We start from the raw sequence: 16,184 nt of genomic DNA, 5'->3' as shown, positions 1-16,184 counted from the left end.
GCGGAGCGGCTTGGCCCCGCCTCCAGAGCGTCCGTGTGAAATCGAAATATGCAAATTCTAGGATCAGGGGAGGTTCACGCCCACTTTTCCTCCGTCCAATGGGCGAGCGTGGCTCCGCCCCCGAGCTCATCCTGATCCGGAAATTTGCATATGGGTTCTCCTGCCGGCCTATAAAGCACCGAGCACAGGGCGAATCGAAGCAGAGATTTTTGGCAGTCAAGTCGGGTTGGAGAGCGGAGCGGAGTGGAGTCGGGAGGCGAAGGCGTCAAGGTGCTTTCTGCAGTCGGGTGAGGAGAATTGTGGGAGAAGGCCAAGGAGCTCAGGTCCGAGGCAGGGAAGACGGCGGTCGGCGACGAGGTCACAGTGGGATCGCTCGTCGCGGGACCCAAGCCAGCCAGCCATTCTCCTCCCCCAGGGCATCAACAATTCCCACCTTTCCCCCACACTGAGATAATGCAAAAAGGGGGCCCCGTTCCCACCCCAATCCAAGCGGTGCCAACGAAACCCGTGAAGGAGCACGAAGTCGGGGCACCGCCGGGCAGCCACATTTGCGGCTCGTCACGAGGACGCAGGTAGGACCCCCCCCCCGGTCTCACGGACCTGGCCGCTCCTGCAGGTCCTGCGCAAATATTGGCCTACAGGTCCGTCTGCCCCCTTGCCTATGAGGGTGGCTTCTTTCCTTTGCTTTTGAGTAAATGTGTGTCGGCGCCGTCTGTGAAGTAAAACTGTATAAGTGTTGCCGTGTGATCGCATATTCGGTCGTAGCTCTGCATTGTTGTTTTTGTTTTAAATTGATATATGTGCATTCTGACTGTTTGTATATGTGTGCTTTTCGTGGGCTGGGTCATAAATGTGCATAATGTTGAATTGTTCCCCGTTTCGCTGCGTCCTTTCCTTCGTTTGAATCTCCATCTTGCTTCACATAAAGGGTTCGTAGTGGGCTAAATACGCCCGATAATTAATCGGAACCGTCGAGGCCGACGATAACACCGTTCGGTTATCCCGATAGCACGGAACGGACCGCTTAAGCGGTTCGTGTCCGGAGTCGACCTGCGGCGAGGTACGATCGCCCGGTTTACCATCCACGTGGGTACTTAGGTAGGTCGAGTTTGGCGAACAACCCTATCCTACACGGATGGCCGATTGGCACGATTGTGGTGAGGTCGAAAGGCCCACCCGTGACTGGCTCCGGGCGATAGTTCCTGGAGGGTCACGACAGAATTGTCCGTCCGGTGGGCGAGGCGGCCGCCATTCGAGTCGAGCGGCTGATCGCACGCCGGTGGGCGCGAATTCGCAACACTGGTGTCAGGAGTGGGATACGAACCCATCCCCCACCTCGCAACACTGGTGTCAGAGAGCGGGAAACAAACTCTCCCGTCTCCAAGCTGAATTCACGGGAATCGGTTCAGGGGTGAGAGGAGCGACCCCCGATTCCCTCCAAATTACGAGCGATTTAAATTAACCCCTTACGAGAAACAAGATGGCGTCTCAAGGCGAGCGGGTGCCGGGTGGTTTAGAAATGTGCATGTGTTTGAATGTAGAATCCATGGTCCAGGACAAAAGCCCCGAGCAGGAAATGCTGAATGAGCAGGAACAATTCCCCCCCCCCCAATCAAACCCAGAGCCCGAGATGGGCGCGGCAGCGGCCGCGGTGTATGACACCTCCCTCCCCTCCTCCGAAACCCTCCACCGATCCCTGCCGAAACGGCTCACCCAAGCGCACCCGACATGGCCCAGCTATTCGCCATGCTGGCGGGAATAAATAATAAAATGGATGACATGAAAGCGAATACGCAAACACTGCGGGGTGAGATGCAGCGAATAGACCGTGGTCTGCAGGCAGGCATAATGGCAATGGCGAGGAGCGAAACGCGGGCAGTGGAGCTCAAAATGGCGACGCCACGTGCTGGAACGAACGAGCTGAGGGGGAGTGCAACGGCTGTCAGGCCCGCGGTGAAGGCGGGAACAAAAAAAATAATTCGGGGGACGTGTTGGGCGAGACGCGTGGAGGTGACGGAAAAAGTGACGGTGACACAGAGGGAAAAATTAAATGGGGTGACCGAAACGTGTGAGACGGGACACGAGGTGACGACAAAGGAAATAAAATAGTGGAGACAAGGGAGGTAAAGGGTGAAGAGGTGACCGAGTTGGCAGAGACACGGGAGATGGGAACGATAGAGGGTGAATTGGACGGGATTGAAGACGAGCACACACACAGGGGTAGTGGAGGACCATGAGGGGGAGCTGGCGGACTGTTTCGTGACTCGGTGCAAGCAGCTGGATGGCCTTCTCCAGGAACGAGGGGAGGGAGTATGCCCCCTTGAGGCGACTCACGACCAGGTGAGTTCGGTAGTGTCGAGCGAGTTGGAGGGGACGGGTGCTGTGGACAGGTGCACGTGCAGCTTGGGGGGTATAGAGGCCCCGGAACCCCTGGTGGTGGCACAAATCCCCAGTGTGGTTGTCCCCGTGTGTGTGGTGCAAGGTGTGAGTGCGCCCCCGTGTGTGGAAGCAACCCTGTGTGCGAGTGGTGTGGTTGCGAGTGTGCCGGAGTGTATGCTTCCCAGTGCGCCATGTGTGAGTGAAACACCGCGGGTGAGTGCCTCCGCGTGTGTGAGTAAGGCACGGTGCGTGAGTGAACGGCCGAGTGCGAGGGAGACCGTGTGTGTGAGAGAGCGGTATGTGAGGGAGATGACGGTGGGCATGCGGGAGCATGCAGCCGCATCTCCCGGTGTGAATGTAATGGAGAGGTGTGTGAGCATCATGGCACGCGGGAGTGCGTGTGTTAAATGGCGACGGAGACGGCGACAGAGAGACAAAAGCCGGGTAGCGGCCGTAGATGTTTTGAGCACCGCGCCGGGTTCACCCAGCAGCGAGCGCGAGGTCCGTCCTGTGCAACGGCACGAGGCCGCCACGTGCTCGCTTGCGGGATTGAAACCCGGTCCGGAAACGAGCGCGGTGAATGTTGCCGATCCTGCGACGGACAAAGTTGAGACAGGATTTCGGATTTGGACCGGACGGGTTCTCCACGCGGGCGTGTGTGTTAAGCTCCAACGGGCAGAGCACATGTGTTCACGTTGGGAACCCCTCGAGACGTGAGGCTCGTGTTTTTTATGCGCCGGGTGATGTCATGGCTGCGTGTATGGTTGGAATCCGGCAGGAGGGTGAATCCCTGCCGGATGGTACCGTCCAAGAGGGACGAGGGACGTGAACAGCTGCCATGACATCACGCCACAGGTGCGCGGCTGTGAATTGCCGCGCTGGTGCGCAGCTTGTGAGTTTCCGCGCTGGTGCTGCGCATGTGGAAAAAAAAAAAAAAAGCAAGCCTCGCTTTCGGGTGAACAGGATTCCCAGGCAAGGGTGGAAGACCCCCCTGCCAGGGCACAGGATGGAACTAGTTAGGGGGAAGGGTTAGCAATCATTAGACCGGCTCCATGGGGCAGGGGTAAGTCCTCATGGGGCCCGTGGAATGGATGAGGTAGAGGGTTTTAGTTGAGCTTTTGGATGGGAGATGGGAAATAAGGATTTGGAGACAGAGACAGACTGTGGATGTGTAGAGGGGATGTAGCTTAGCTACGTAGTGTTAAATGGAACGTGCTGTAGTTTAAGGGTGACGTGGGAACACGAGGTAGTTAGGGGAAGTAGTCAGAAGGATGGCCGAGTTCAGCGGTGTGTGTGTTGAAGAGTCGGTGAGTTGAGTGGAAACATGTGCTTGGTGAGTGAGTGAGGCCAGCGGGTCTGTGTGTATGGAGCGAATGTGGAATGCATGGTGCGATGGGTGATTGGGGGGAGGAGTGGCTCCCGCCCAAGGGACCCCCGGGGTCAGTGTAGAGTGAGTTCGGGGGTTAGTTTAATTGACAAAATGGAGGTCGTTTTGTTGTTGGTGGGAAAGTAGGCTCGAAACCTGTTTGGAGGGGTGCAGGAGCCCTGTTGACGGGCTGGGAGCGTGACTGCGAAAGGTGAGTATCGCTGAGTGGGTACCCCGGTCACCAGGCTAGTCGGCCATATTAGGCCAAGGGCCCATGGGGGCCGGGATAGCGTAGTGAGCACGGGTGCGCCCGTATGGTGCGGGGGCCCGGGGCGCCATTAGCCGCGTGGGCAGTGTTGTGGGCACGGGTGACCCTCAGAAAGGGGCCCGGGAAGCCAGCCTGCCACGTGAGCGTTTCAGGGGAGTTGCCATGGGGGGCACTCCCCGGTGTTTAGGGAGCTGGTAGGCTCGGAGGCAGTGTAGTGCCCGGGCGTGCCATAGCTGGAGATTCGGCAGAGGGTCGTGCCTGCCAAGGGAGCCATGTGCCCCAGCCATGAAACCGTGTGAGGGCACGGAAAGAAAATTTGGGGGCGAGGCCCGAAAATGGAAGGACACCAACACAGGTGACAGGAATCTGGGTTGTTAGAACCAATAGTTTAAGCGCGAGGCGCTTGTTGAAAGCCCCGGGGTAGTTTAAGAGTTAATGGTTAGGATAGATTAGGAGATGTACCCCTCCGCACCATCCATCCCCTCGCTCTCGTTGTGGGCCGCTGGACCCACTTTGTGTTATAGATCGCTGAAGTCTGGGGAGGCCATCCTGAGGCTTCGTTGGGCCTCGACACAGGACGCAAGCTCTCCCTTGTTCCTCTCCGGGAAGGGAACATAGGGGTTGGGAGTAGGCTAGGTGACAGAATAGGTTAGCCGAACAAGGACAGTTAAGGGGGTTCGGGGACGAATTATAGTGGGAGGTATAGGAATAAAAAGAAAATAAAACAAAAAATAAGTTGGGGCTAAATTGGGTTTTTACAAATTAAGGGAGTGGGTATGGACAGTGACAGGCAAAGGCGATAGGTGGTAGGGAGACAGTAGGCAGGTCCGAGCCCGCCTTCCGAGTGGCCAGCACTACCGCATTCTCTCCACCAACCTCCACTGCAAGGCAAAGGCCGGCCCACTTCATCGGCAGCTGTTGTTTTGCTGCAAGGCCTGTGCCTGCCGGATTGTCTGCAGCGGTTTACTTCAAGGCCTGTGCCGGCCAGTTTATCTGCCGGCTGTTTTTCTTCAAGGCCTGTGCCGGCCAGTTCGTCTGCCGGCTGGGTTTGCCTGCAATGGCCTTGTTCTGCAGGCTGTGTTTGCCTGCTGCCTTTGCCATGCCATGCCCACTGCCCATGTTCACCAGCCCTGTTCAATTTTGCTTTGCCCCCCCCCCCCATTGTTCATTGCCATGTGCGCCAGGATCAAGGCAACAGTTTGCAAGCTGCGATAACTGTCCTGTTGGCAGCTACAACACGGGCCTGCAGTGGCGGCCCGTGCACCGGTTTTCTTTTGACTTTTGTTTTGATCCCTGCAGAGTCCATTGATCCTTGGCCATGGTTTAGTGTAAAATTTGTAGGTTAAGATGGACTGTAAATATGAGTGTGCCCCCGGCATGTCTGTCTAGCGCCGGCAATTTTATTTAAGTCGTCTGAGTGAGTGGATTTGTTTATTCAGTTATTCAGCCCTCAGATTATTTATTTTGGGGACACGAATACCATGATTGTCGCACTCAGGGATCCGAAGGTAAAACGTACGAGGGGAGAACTACACATGATGGCAAACGAGAATTTGACGACTCGGGATGAGTCTGTAAAAAGGGGAGGGGGTAGTGTTACGGCTGTGGAAATTCGCAAACCACCATTCAGGTCCCGTAGGTGAGATAACTCTAAGTACATGTGTAGTTAGCCCCAAACCCGTTGTTTAGAGGGAAATTATGTGATTCATTCGGGCTGCGACGCTTTGAGTTAGGCGTTTTTCTGTTCTATCTTTATTTTGAATCAACCGCCATAACCATCAAACCACCAGCGATAAACCCTCCACCACCCTCACCCCTCTCCTTCTCCGGCCATTCCCGCATCACCTGTGAACACAGCGTCGGGCTTTCTTGAGCTCGTTGAAGCGATACGCACTGAGCCGCGAGTGCAAATAGCGGCCTTTCCGAGGGAAAATTCGGATCAAGAATGCTGCACGCCCACTTTTGATCCGTCCAATCAGCAAGTGCGGAGCAACTTGGCCCCACCTCCAGGGCATCCGTGTGAAATCGAAATATGCAAATTCTTGGATCAGGGGAGGTTCACGCCCACTTTTCCTCCATCCAATGGGCGAGCGTGGCTCCGCCCCCGAGCTCATCCTGATCCAGAAATTTGCATATGGGTTCTCCTGCCAGCCTATAAAGCGCCGAGCGCAGGGCAAATCGTAGCAGAGAGTTTTGGCAGTCAAGTCGGGTTGGAGAGCGGAGTGGAGTCGGGAGGCGAAGGCGTCAAGGTGGTTTTTGCAGTCGGCTGAGGAGAATTGTGGGAGGAGGCCAAGGAGCTCGGGTCCGAGGCAGGGAAGATGGCAGTCGGCGACGAGGTCGTGGTGGGATCGCTCGTCGCGGGACCCAAGCCAGCCAGCCATTCTCCTCCCCCAGGGCATCAACAATTTCCCCCTTTCCCCCACGCTGAGATAGTGCAAAAAGGGGGCCCCGTTCCCACCCCACTCTAAGCGGTGCCAACGAAACCCGCGAAGGAGCACGAAGTCGGGGCACCGCCGGCAGCCACATTTGCGGCTCGTCACGAGGACGCGGGTAGGACCCCCCCCCCCGGTCTCACGGACCTGGCCGCTCCTGCAGGTCCCGCGCAAATATTGGCCTACAGGCCTGTCTTCCCCCTTGCCTATGAGGGTGGCTTCTTTCCTTTGCTTTTGAGTAAATGTGTGTCGGCGCCGTCTGTGAAGTAAAACTGTATAAGTGTTGCCGTGTGTTCGCGTATTCGGTCATAGCTCTGCATTGTTGTTTTTGTTTTAAATTGATATATGTGCATTCTGACTGTTTGACTGTATATGTGTGCTTTTCTTGGGCTGGGTAATAAATGTACATTATGTTGAATTGTTCCCCGTTTCGCTGCATCCTTTCCTTCGTTTGAATCTCCATCTTGCTTCACGTAAAGGGTTCGTAGTGGGCTTAATACGCCCAATAATAAATCGGAACCGTCGAGGCCGACGATAACACCGCTCGGTTATCCCGATAGCACGGAACGGACCGCTTAAGCGGTTCGTGTCCAGACGACCTGCGGCGAGGTATGATCGCCCGGTTTACCATCCGCGTGGGCACTTAGGTAGGTCGAGTTTGGCAAACAACCCTATCCTACGCGGGTGGCCGATTGGCACGATCGTGGTGAGGTCGAAAGGCCCACCCGTGACTGGCTCCGGGCGATAGTTCCTGGAGGGTCACGACAGAATTGTCCGTCCGGTGGGCGAGGCGGCCGCCATTCGAGTCGAGCGGCCGATCGCACGCCGGCGTGCGCGAATTCGCAACAATATTTTTATATATATATATATATATATATATATATATATGTATATCTATATTGATATGTAACATCAAGCTGAATTGGCAACATTGTTCTTTTACTATTACACTTAAAACCATTGTGCTAATTTTTGAGAAATTTGCATCCACACTACGAAGTTTGATTTAAATCCCTGAACCAAGATTCACAACATAAAATAATTCTGGCTGCCAGACCATGCGTCAGATGAGGTTGAGATGTGAAACTTCACAATTATGATCTTGTAGTCAAGGTGAATATATTGTAGCGGGCCGTGGTCCGGTGGCCAGAACGACCGCGAGGTTGGGGAAGTTGCGTCGACTCCCACCGGACTCCCGGAATTGTACGCCGTCGGTCACGGATAATTCCGTGACTCGGCGGGTCGCTTAATCGACCGTGGACGCCAATACCTCAACCACGTAGCGTAGGGTCTTCCTGCCAGGTGTAATCAGTTTACCTAATTAACCACGCAGTTTCGACTACCGGTGAACCACGCCCTCGGTATGCCTTGCCCGAACCGGATCATTCTACCAACTACGGTAGAGTACCAACTTCCAACTACCAACTCCAGATCAGATGCAGCCAAGCGGAACTGCCAAGCACGTACCGGCTGGAATGAACAGATTATCGGAGATAAGACCCGGCTAAACTTCGATCCGAACCATGCTGGACCAAAGAAGGAAAAGAGAAAAACGAACTGGGAACATTTCTACAATCATTTATTTACACTAAGCGAGGAAAAACATGTGGCACAGGAACAAGGTTAATTGGTGTGTTATGCAGGGGAAGATGAGAGAGATGTAGTGCGACAATTTTTACAGCAACTTATAAAAGCGGACACAGTGCAGACTTTCGCGAGAATAATACAGGCAAGATTTACAATGATCAAATAACTTATACAATGTTACTTATAAGACAGGCGCCACACACTCAGACAAAATAAACCCCAGTTGAATGGCAAAGGACTTTTGCAGCCACGGAGAGGGGGAGCTGAGGTCGCAGTTCTTTTGGTACCTGAACATTCCAAGGGAAGGGATGCTCTGTGGTGCAACACCTGACAGAGGTCATGCAGTTCGATCCACAGCCGCACGTGTGGAGACCGTGTCTGCGAAGGAGCCTGGGTGGAGAGCGCGGAGTCCAAGGTATGAACGGGGCTGCAGACAGGAGCAGGACCCGACCGAGGCCTGGTCGAGGTCTTTTCAGCTCTCTCACAACCAACGAATGAACGAACGAACGAACTTTCAAATCCAACCAGCGAACCTCTTCCTCCCCCAACCAACAACGAACTCTCCGATTCTCTCACTCGACTCGTAATTTATAGATCCCCAAGGTCGGGGAGGGACCTTGGCAAAGCCAATGTCATCGTCCGTCCTGATTGGACAGGGCCTTCATGGGGTCCGCCCTTTCTGGGCGGGATTTTGGCCAGGCCAGGAAAGCCTGCCCACGCCACGTGTGTCTGGACCCGTCAAGAAGGAATTTGAACGTTTGGGGAAACCGAGGAACTGGAACAGCGAATGCGAAGATTTTGCCTCGAGAAACGAGCCTCCGGAGACAGCAGATGAACAATGCTGCGCTGTGGCCAGCGAACCGAGGGCTGCAAGCGCTATGGTACCGTGGATCGTAATGGAGGGGATATAATGATTTATTAATGAAAGTAAAAATAACATCGCAACGCACTCCAGTGTCTTCCCACTACACACAAGGTAGTTGTCTATCTACACATATACTTATGGCATAACTAACTTTGGGACAACTTTATGTTTGTATGCATACAGTTCCGAGAACCGTAACAATACGTTTCAAATCGATTGATGAAGCGGTTCAAGCGATATATTTTCAAAAGATTTTTGTTGAATCCAATATGGCTGCTAGATCATGTGACCTATTCATTTTGGTGAACACCCTGGTATCCCCAAATCTTGGGGAACATGTGGGTGAAGCTTCCCCTCGATCTATCAAGCCGTTCTGGTGAAGGTTTTTAAAGGTTTCTTCTTCAAAAAAATCACAGCTGCCAAACCATGTGACCTATTATGTCATAGGTGGAGAACATTTTGTTCCTCATGGATGGGCGATCATACCTGTAAAGTTTCACATTGATTTGTTTACCGTTTTGGAGACGAAGATTTTTGAAGGCTTTCATGTTAAAAAAATATATGGCTGTCGAACCACTTGACCAATGTCGTCAATTTTTTCCCCCATACAATTTATCCTTTGATGACCCTCAAAAGTTTCATTCTGATCAGATAAAGTGTTTGATGTATGCATTTAGGATTTCATAACGAAGCCACCTCTGACATTAAAAAAAATTGCACTTGTTTCCCATGGGGAGTACTTGCCATGTGCCAAGTTTCAATGTTTTCCATGGAGCAGTTTTGGAGATGCAGAGGTCCAAAGTTTTTTTTTTTTTTTTTTTCCTCCCTTTTTTTTCCAACATGGCTGCCACACGACTTGACCTATGAAGTCACAATTATCATTACGAGCAGAATACCCACCATTCGGGCGATCTTGTTCAACGCATGCAACACATTCTTCTGAGGCAGACCTTTATTTGGGCGGTGTATCGGCAACTGACAGCTCTGTGTCGGCAAAAAAACTCCAAAACCAAGAAGTCTCTTCCATCTCTTCTCTTTCCCTCCTCCGCCTTGTCTCGCCCCCCCCCGTCTCGTCTCGCCCCACACCCCTCCGCCTCGTCACTCCCCCCCCCTCCGCCTCGTCTTTCCACCCCTCCGCCTCGTGTCTACCCCCAACCCTCCACCTCGTCTCTCCCCCTCCACCTCGTCTCTCCCCCTCCACCTCGTCTCTCCCCCTCCACCTCGTCTCTCCCCTCCACCTCGTCTCTCCCCCTCCACCTCGTCTCTCCCCCTCCACCTCGTCTCTCCCCCTCCACCTTGTCTCCCCCCCTCCGCCTCCTCTCTTCCCCTCTTCCCCCTCGTCTTTCCCCCCTCCGCCGGGGTTGGAGCACTCTATGCATGGGAAAATTTGGCTTCCTTTCCTTCTCACTCAAATTTTTTGGCAAATACGACGACCAATTGGTCAGTCAGCGAAGCAATGGGTAGGCCCTGCTAGTAGCAGAATAATGTGAAGCTACTTCCCAAAGGGTTTGAAGGTAAACCATGAAGAGCCTTGATGCTGTTGGCAGACATTTACATTAAAAAGGTTTGGGGTCATTGACCTTGACAACATCTTGGGTCATGTTAAGAAAGGCTGCCTGTTACAGCTACTACCTTTTCATACATCATTCTATAGGTGCCAGGTAAACGATTTTCATTACTTATTGACTGAACAAAATTATTATATTGATTGATAATAACAACAGAGAAATGCAACAACTTTGTTTGTCCACTTAATGTTACTCTTAATCATGATTTCCATTTCCTTTGGTCTGATGTTGAGCCTTGTGTTGATGCAGATATTCCAGAAGAGGAAGGCAACATTCCTCAAACCTCACAAGATTCTTTCATTGCTTTCATGGATGATTCACCAAAGAAATCCAGCGATATTCAACCTCCAGAACCAAGTTGGTAACACTTTTGCCAATAAATATCTGCCGTTTTCTCTTTGTTGCCCCCTTGTGGTTGGTTGTCTTTTGGTGTGGTGTCATTGCAGCTGCTGATGTGCACATGTAGTTTGGTGTTGCAATTCTGTTTTCCCTTCCTATTGTTGAGAATGAGAGAGATAGAGAGATAGTAGTTGAGGAGGAAGATAGGGGTCCCATGCACCCCCATGATACATTTTTTTAACCTGCATTTTTACAATCCCTGAGGTGTGTGGGAACAGAATTTCCTTTGTTCCCATTCCAAAAAAATGTCCCATGTGGGTCGTTTAGCCGTTTTTTTTTGTCCATCTTGGATTTCTTGGTACGCAAAAGTCAGGGTTTGGGGTAATACAAAGGACCTTTTTGCATCGAAAGAAATTAGTTACAGGTACAAATTAGGTATCATTGGAAAGGGTATGACCTGCACTATCACAAGAACCCGTCAATTCTTCAATTAGGGCATCGATGACATCATCAGGGGTCAAAAGGTCACGTTAAAGGGCCACGAAGTCAAATTTCACGCCCATCCTCTTTGTCATCCACCCTGCACCTAAGTGGATGAATCTTTTGGATTCTACTTTGCTTGAAGGAAAGTGTATTTGTATATGCAGTTTTTAAAACTAAAACAAATTATTTAACTTCAGTACAACATCATTAACCCTTTCCACAAAAATACCGAAAATATTGAGAAAATGCGGTTCTGTATTGAGTTTACTGTGTGAGTGCGCCCTTCGCATACGAATGATTAATTTCACTGTTTATTTATAATTTATGGCTATGGTTATTGACATTCTTTTTTTGTTACAGGTGAGGCCATTGTAACAACCTTAACGCTTTAGTGGTGGTGTTAAATTTCGTCAACTGACAGTGTTGTCTTTTTTTTTGTTACAGGACGTGCAGACAACTGAGATTTTGATTAATGTTTTGGTGGTTGCATTGAATATCTGCTGCTGGAATACCTGCTTGTAGCTGTCATTTATTGGTGGTGGATAATTGTCTTTTTTTTCAGGTAACACCTATTCTGGATTAGTGCTCCAGTGGTGGTTGTGCACGCTTAGTTGAAGTTAACTGGTGGTGGTGGCTTCATCATGTCAAAGGCAAAGAAACGCCGAAATGATCATGATTGCAATTTAGAGGAACTGCAGATGCCTCCTCCTGTATGTATTTTACATGTGAGTGGCATACAGCATGGTGAATTTATACCACTACACAATATAAGGGGTCCTCCCCAAGAAAAGCTTGAGATGTTACATGATCTTCGTGAGAAACGGCTCCTTCAGTCTCATGATTCACCCGCTCGTATGGAAGCTGTGTGTAGGTTAATTCCAGACAATCTTGATGCTATGGACCTAGAAATGACAGGCTATCACCGGGGATGCTATCAAGCCTTTACCAAACATCAGGATCGTTTGAAATGTGTCGTACCAGACGATGAACCCTCAACAATTCAATCCCCTTATAAACCATCAACCTCTTCCAAGAACATTTTTCTGTGAAATGCTTGAGACGAAAGTTTCCGGAAGGACTGAACGTTGTGTCCAGTTTGCATCTTTCAAGGGAAAGGAAGCAGCTTGGACTCGTATTGAATCTCAAGCCCTAGAAATAGGAGACAATCGTTTACATCGCAAGGTGGCAGGCGAAGATTTGTTTGCAAGAGAGGCTCATTTCCATAAATATAAATTCTGTCATAGTTCATTCAAACTGAGACGTGAATTATTTACATGATCAAGCCAACAGAAGTATTGAAACAAGCAAGATGAAAAGCTTGAAGCTCATCAAAGCTCATTTAATGTCGTTCTGGATTTTATAGGTGAGAGGGTAATTGGGCAGAAGGAGGTCGTGTAACTTGGAACACTCCGCCACCTATACGTCCAAGAACTTGAATGCTGTGGATTTCCAAATCCAGATTTCAGAAGTGATAAGCTGAAGACCCGACTTCAAAGACACAAAATCAATGAGTGCATTGCTTTCACAAAAGTGTTTCCTGGGGACAGGGGATGCATAACCTCCAACCTGGTGTATAGCACAAGCATCTCTGTTGTGGAAGCAGTTATTATGCATATAGGCTTGGTTCCAAAAACAAGTTTGAGGATGTTGCCTTGCACTTGCGCAGTGTTGTTTAGGGGATGTTCAACGAGTCAACACCACTTCCTTGGCCTCCTACAGCTGATGAGCTGGATGCCAGGGCATCAGAAGAATACCTCCCAACAGACCTGGTGAAGTTCCTGTCAACTCTTATCCTGGGTGAAGCAGATGTGGAAAAGTCTGAAAAGAGCCGACGTCTGGTGCTTTCAGTAGCTCAGGTGAGTTTTAACCACCTTTGCTTTCAGCATCTTTGGGATAAAATCGCTAGTCCTCCAAATTGGATCTAGTTTTAGTGCTTTCTATCATGAAAATGTAAATTATTTTCTCTCTAAGATCCATTGGTTTCTTTTCCAGGACATCTGCCGTGCTGTGACGAACGGAGAGTGGAAGTTACCGAAACACATCCTCCTTTGCAGTACCATACACCACCTATATCGAAGCAAGCAGCTAACCAATATACTTCATAGATTGGGTCACTATAGTCCTATGACTTTGGCTTGGAAGTTGAGACAGCACTGGCGGAAGCCATCGGCGATGTTTCCTCTTCTCTCACTCCCCAAATTGCAACTGGTGAAGACAACGAAGTTTTTCATGTTGAGTGCGTCAACTTAAACAAAATAACCACAAATGTCCATGGTTCAAACGTGGTGAACAGCACTGGAGGGATCATGATACAGGGGGTGAAACCAAACACTGACATTGCCGACAAAGATAGAACCCTCCCACTCAAGCAGCGGAATAAGACTCGTTGTTTTGAAGTTGGAACCCCATCAACATTTGCCCCCTTTTCATATTTATGGTCGAGTTGGGCCCAAGTTTCCAACAGGGGCAAAGTTCAGTCCACCCATCGAAAACGATAAGTTGTACTCAGAGTGCGTCCAAGAGTACCGTTTGTGGTTACTTATGCGAATGGTCACTGGCAGTAAAGAAACACAACTCGTCCCTGGATTTGGTGGCTTCATCTCGGCTCCTGGCAAAAAACCGTCTCGAAAGTCTTCTGGTCTCCAAAGCCATATGATCCTGAACAAGGTTGGAAAGAAATGATGAGGGTGTTTTGGAGCCAGTGTGGTCTTGCGGCCCAGTACTTCCCCCTACCTTGATAGACTGAGTTGAGAAGACTACGTAAGAGATGGAAGTGTGATGATGACATTGAGGAAGAACAGTCCAGCCAAGATAGTGACGATGAAGAACTTCTCAGTGATAGCGCAGACGAGATTAAAATATGAACATTGAGACTTTTGGCAGTCGTAATAATGTTTCAACATTAATTAGTTGTGGGCCTGCATATTATAGTAACTCGTTAACACACTATCTCTATATAATGCATATTCCCATATCAATTAGTAAGGAGTGGAAGTGAAAATACCAAGAGAATGATACATAGACTGTATTTCAGGAGTCATTGGAACATGCAAAGCCTTTTACCATAACAAAAAGGCAGAGAAAACAAATGTGTCAAACTGCAATTTCACAGGAAACTTATTACAAAAATTCATTTTTTTTCCATAATTTCGGTATTTTTGCGGAAAGGGTTAATGATGTTGTACTGAAGTTAAATAATTTGCTTTAGTTTTAAAAACTGCCTGTAAATGTACACTTTCCTTCAAGCAAAGTAGAATCCAAAAGATTCATTCACTTAGGTGCAGGGTGGATGACAACGAGGATGGGCGTGAAATTTGACTTAGTGGCCCTTTAATGTGACCTTTTGACCTCTGGTGACGTCATCGATGCCCTAATTGAATAATTGACGGGTTCTTGTGATATTGCAGGTCATACCCTTTCCAATGATGCGTAATTTGTACCTGTAACTAATTTCTTCCTATGCGAAAAGGTCCTTTATATTACCTCTACCCCTTACTTTTGCGTCCCAAGAAATCCAAGATGGCGGACAAAAAAAACGGCGAAACGATCCACATGGGACATTTTTTGGAATGGGAACAAAGGAAATTCTGTTCCCACACACCTCAGGGATTGTAAAAATGCAGGTTAAAAAAAATGTATCATGGGGGTGCATAGGACCCCTATCTTCCTACGAGACTACAGAGAGAGAGAGATAGAGATAGAGATGTTTTGCCTCATTCTCAGTTGTTTCCATATGCTTCTTCTGCATCTGCTGATGAAGTCTCTGGAGACATTACCTTTTTGGGTTGTCTGTACATACATACGTACATCCGTGCTCATTACGTACCTCTGCAATCGAAGGTGAAGGAGGTTATGTTTTGCACCCCTCTCTGTTTGTTTGTTACGTGCAAAATCGAAGATTTTTCAAGTATATTGGTGAATCGATTTTGTTATTCTGTCTGTTTGTCTGTTTGTCTGTCTGTTTGTCGCCTACAGGTCACAATTTTAAACTGATCTTCACAAAACTTCACCACATGGTCGAGTTTGTCATAAAGAAGAAGTCTATTGTTTTTGAGGTCAAAAGGCCAACAAAGGCCAAAGGTCAACAACTTTGGTGACATTTCAAAAATCCTCAATTCTCATCCGATTGACTTGAACTTTGAAGAGGATTTATATTTCTGGTGACTGAATTCAACCAGACAATTATTATTGAGGTCAACATTGATCAAAAGGCCAACATAGGCCAAAGGTCAACAACTTAGGTCAGGTCTGGTATGGGAGCATGTGCCAGAGCAGCGCGTCGCTGCGTCCATTTTTCGCCGGGACTCCAGGGGCCTCCGTTCTGCCATCCCCCAGGCATTTGCCTGGCCCATCCCCATCTCCTTGAGATGCCGATCAACCTGCTGCAACCACGAGGCACGTGGTTGGCCTATTGGCCTCCTCCACTCACAAGACTACCTCGCTGAGAGAATCTGGTGAGCAGGATCAGCATCAGGAAAATGAGCCACATGTCCATACAGCCGCAGCTGACGCTCACGGACAATGCAGGCAACAAATCTCATTTGAGTCTCTCTCAGCAACCGCTCGTTGAACAGTCTGACCAGCGATAGCCAAGGATTCTCCAAAGAACCAAAGAAATTAAGTCTCCATCTCAGAACCCTGGTCACAGTCCAAGTCTCACATCCATTGAGCAAGACTGGAAGCAACAAGGACCTAAAGACTCAGACTTTCATCCTCCGGCACAGGTACCGGCAGCGGCCACACCCCATGATCCAGTGAATCCATGACTCCCCAGGCCCGACCCAGACGTCTATTGACCTTTGACTCACAGCCAGCAGAGACATGAATATCACTGCCAAGGTAAGTGAATCTTTCCATGACCTCAACATCCTCACCACATGCAGGACAGCAGCATCCA

The 16,184-nt window shown here is 49.7% G+C and overlaps 1 pseudogene across 1 annotated transcript in view; it reads left to right on the top strand.

Annotated features, from left to right (window-relative positions):
• Positions 1–16,184, top strand: part of LOC147029176 (uncharacterized) — a 157,277-nt pseudogene that overhangs the window by 75,929 nt on the left and 65,164 nt on the right. Inside the window, exons 9-12 of the transcript XR_015056977.1 lie at positions 6,287–6,709; positions 11,899–11,997; positions 12,593–13,143; positions 13,280–13,364. The product of XR_015056977.1 is annotated as an uncharacterized LOC147029176 (transcript). The remainder of the gene's footprint in view (positions 1–6,286; positions 6,710–11,898; positions 11,998–12,592; positions 13,144–13,279; positions 13,365–16,184) is intronic.

This window comes from Eptatretus burgeri, chromosome 4 (genome assembly GCF_056783735.1).
Source record: "Eptatretus burgeri isolate ZD-2024b chromosome 4, Ebu_testis_v1, whole genome shotgun sequence".
Lineage (NCBI taxonomy): Eukaryota > Metazoa > Chordata > Myxini > Myxiniformes > Myxinidae > Eptatretus > Eptatretus burgeri.
This window is presented reverse-complemented; position numbering and strand designations above follow the sequence as displayed.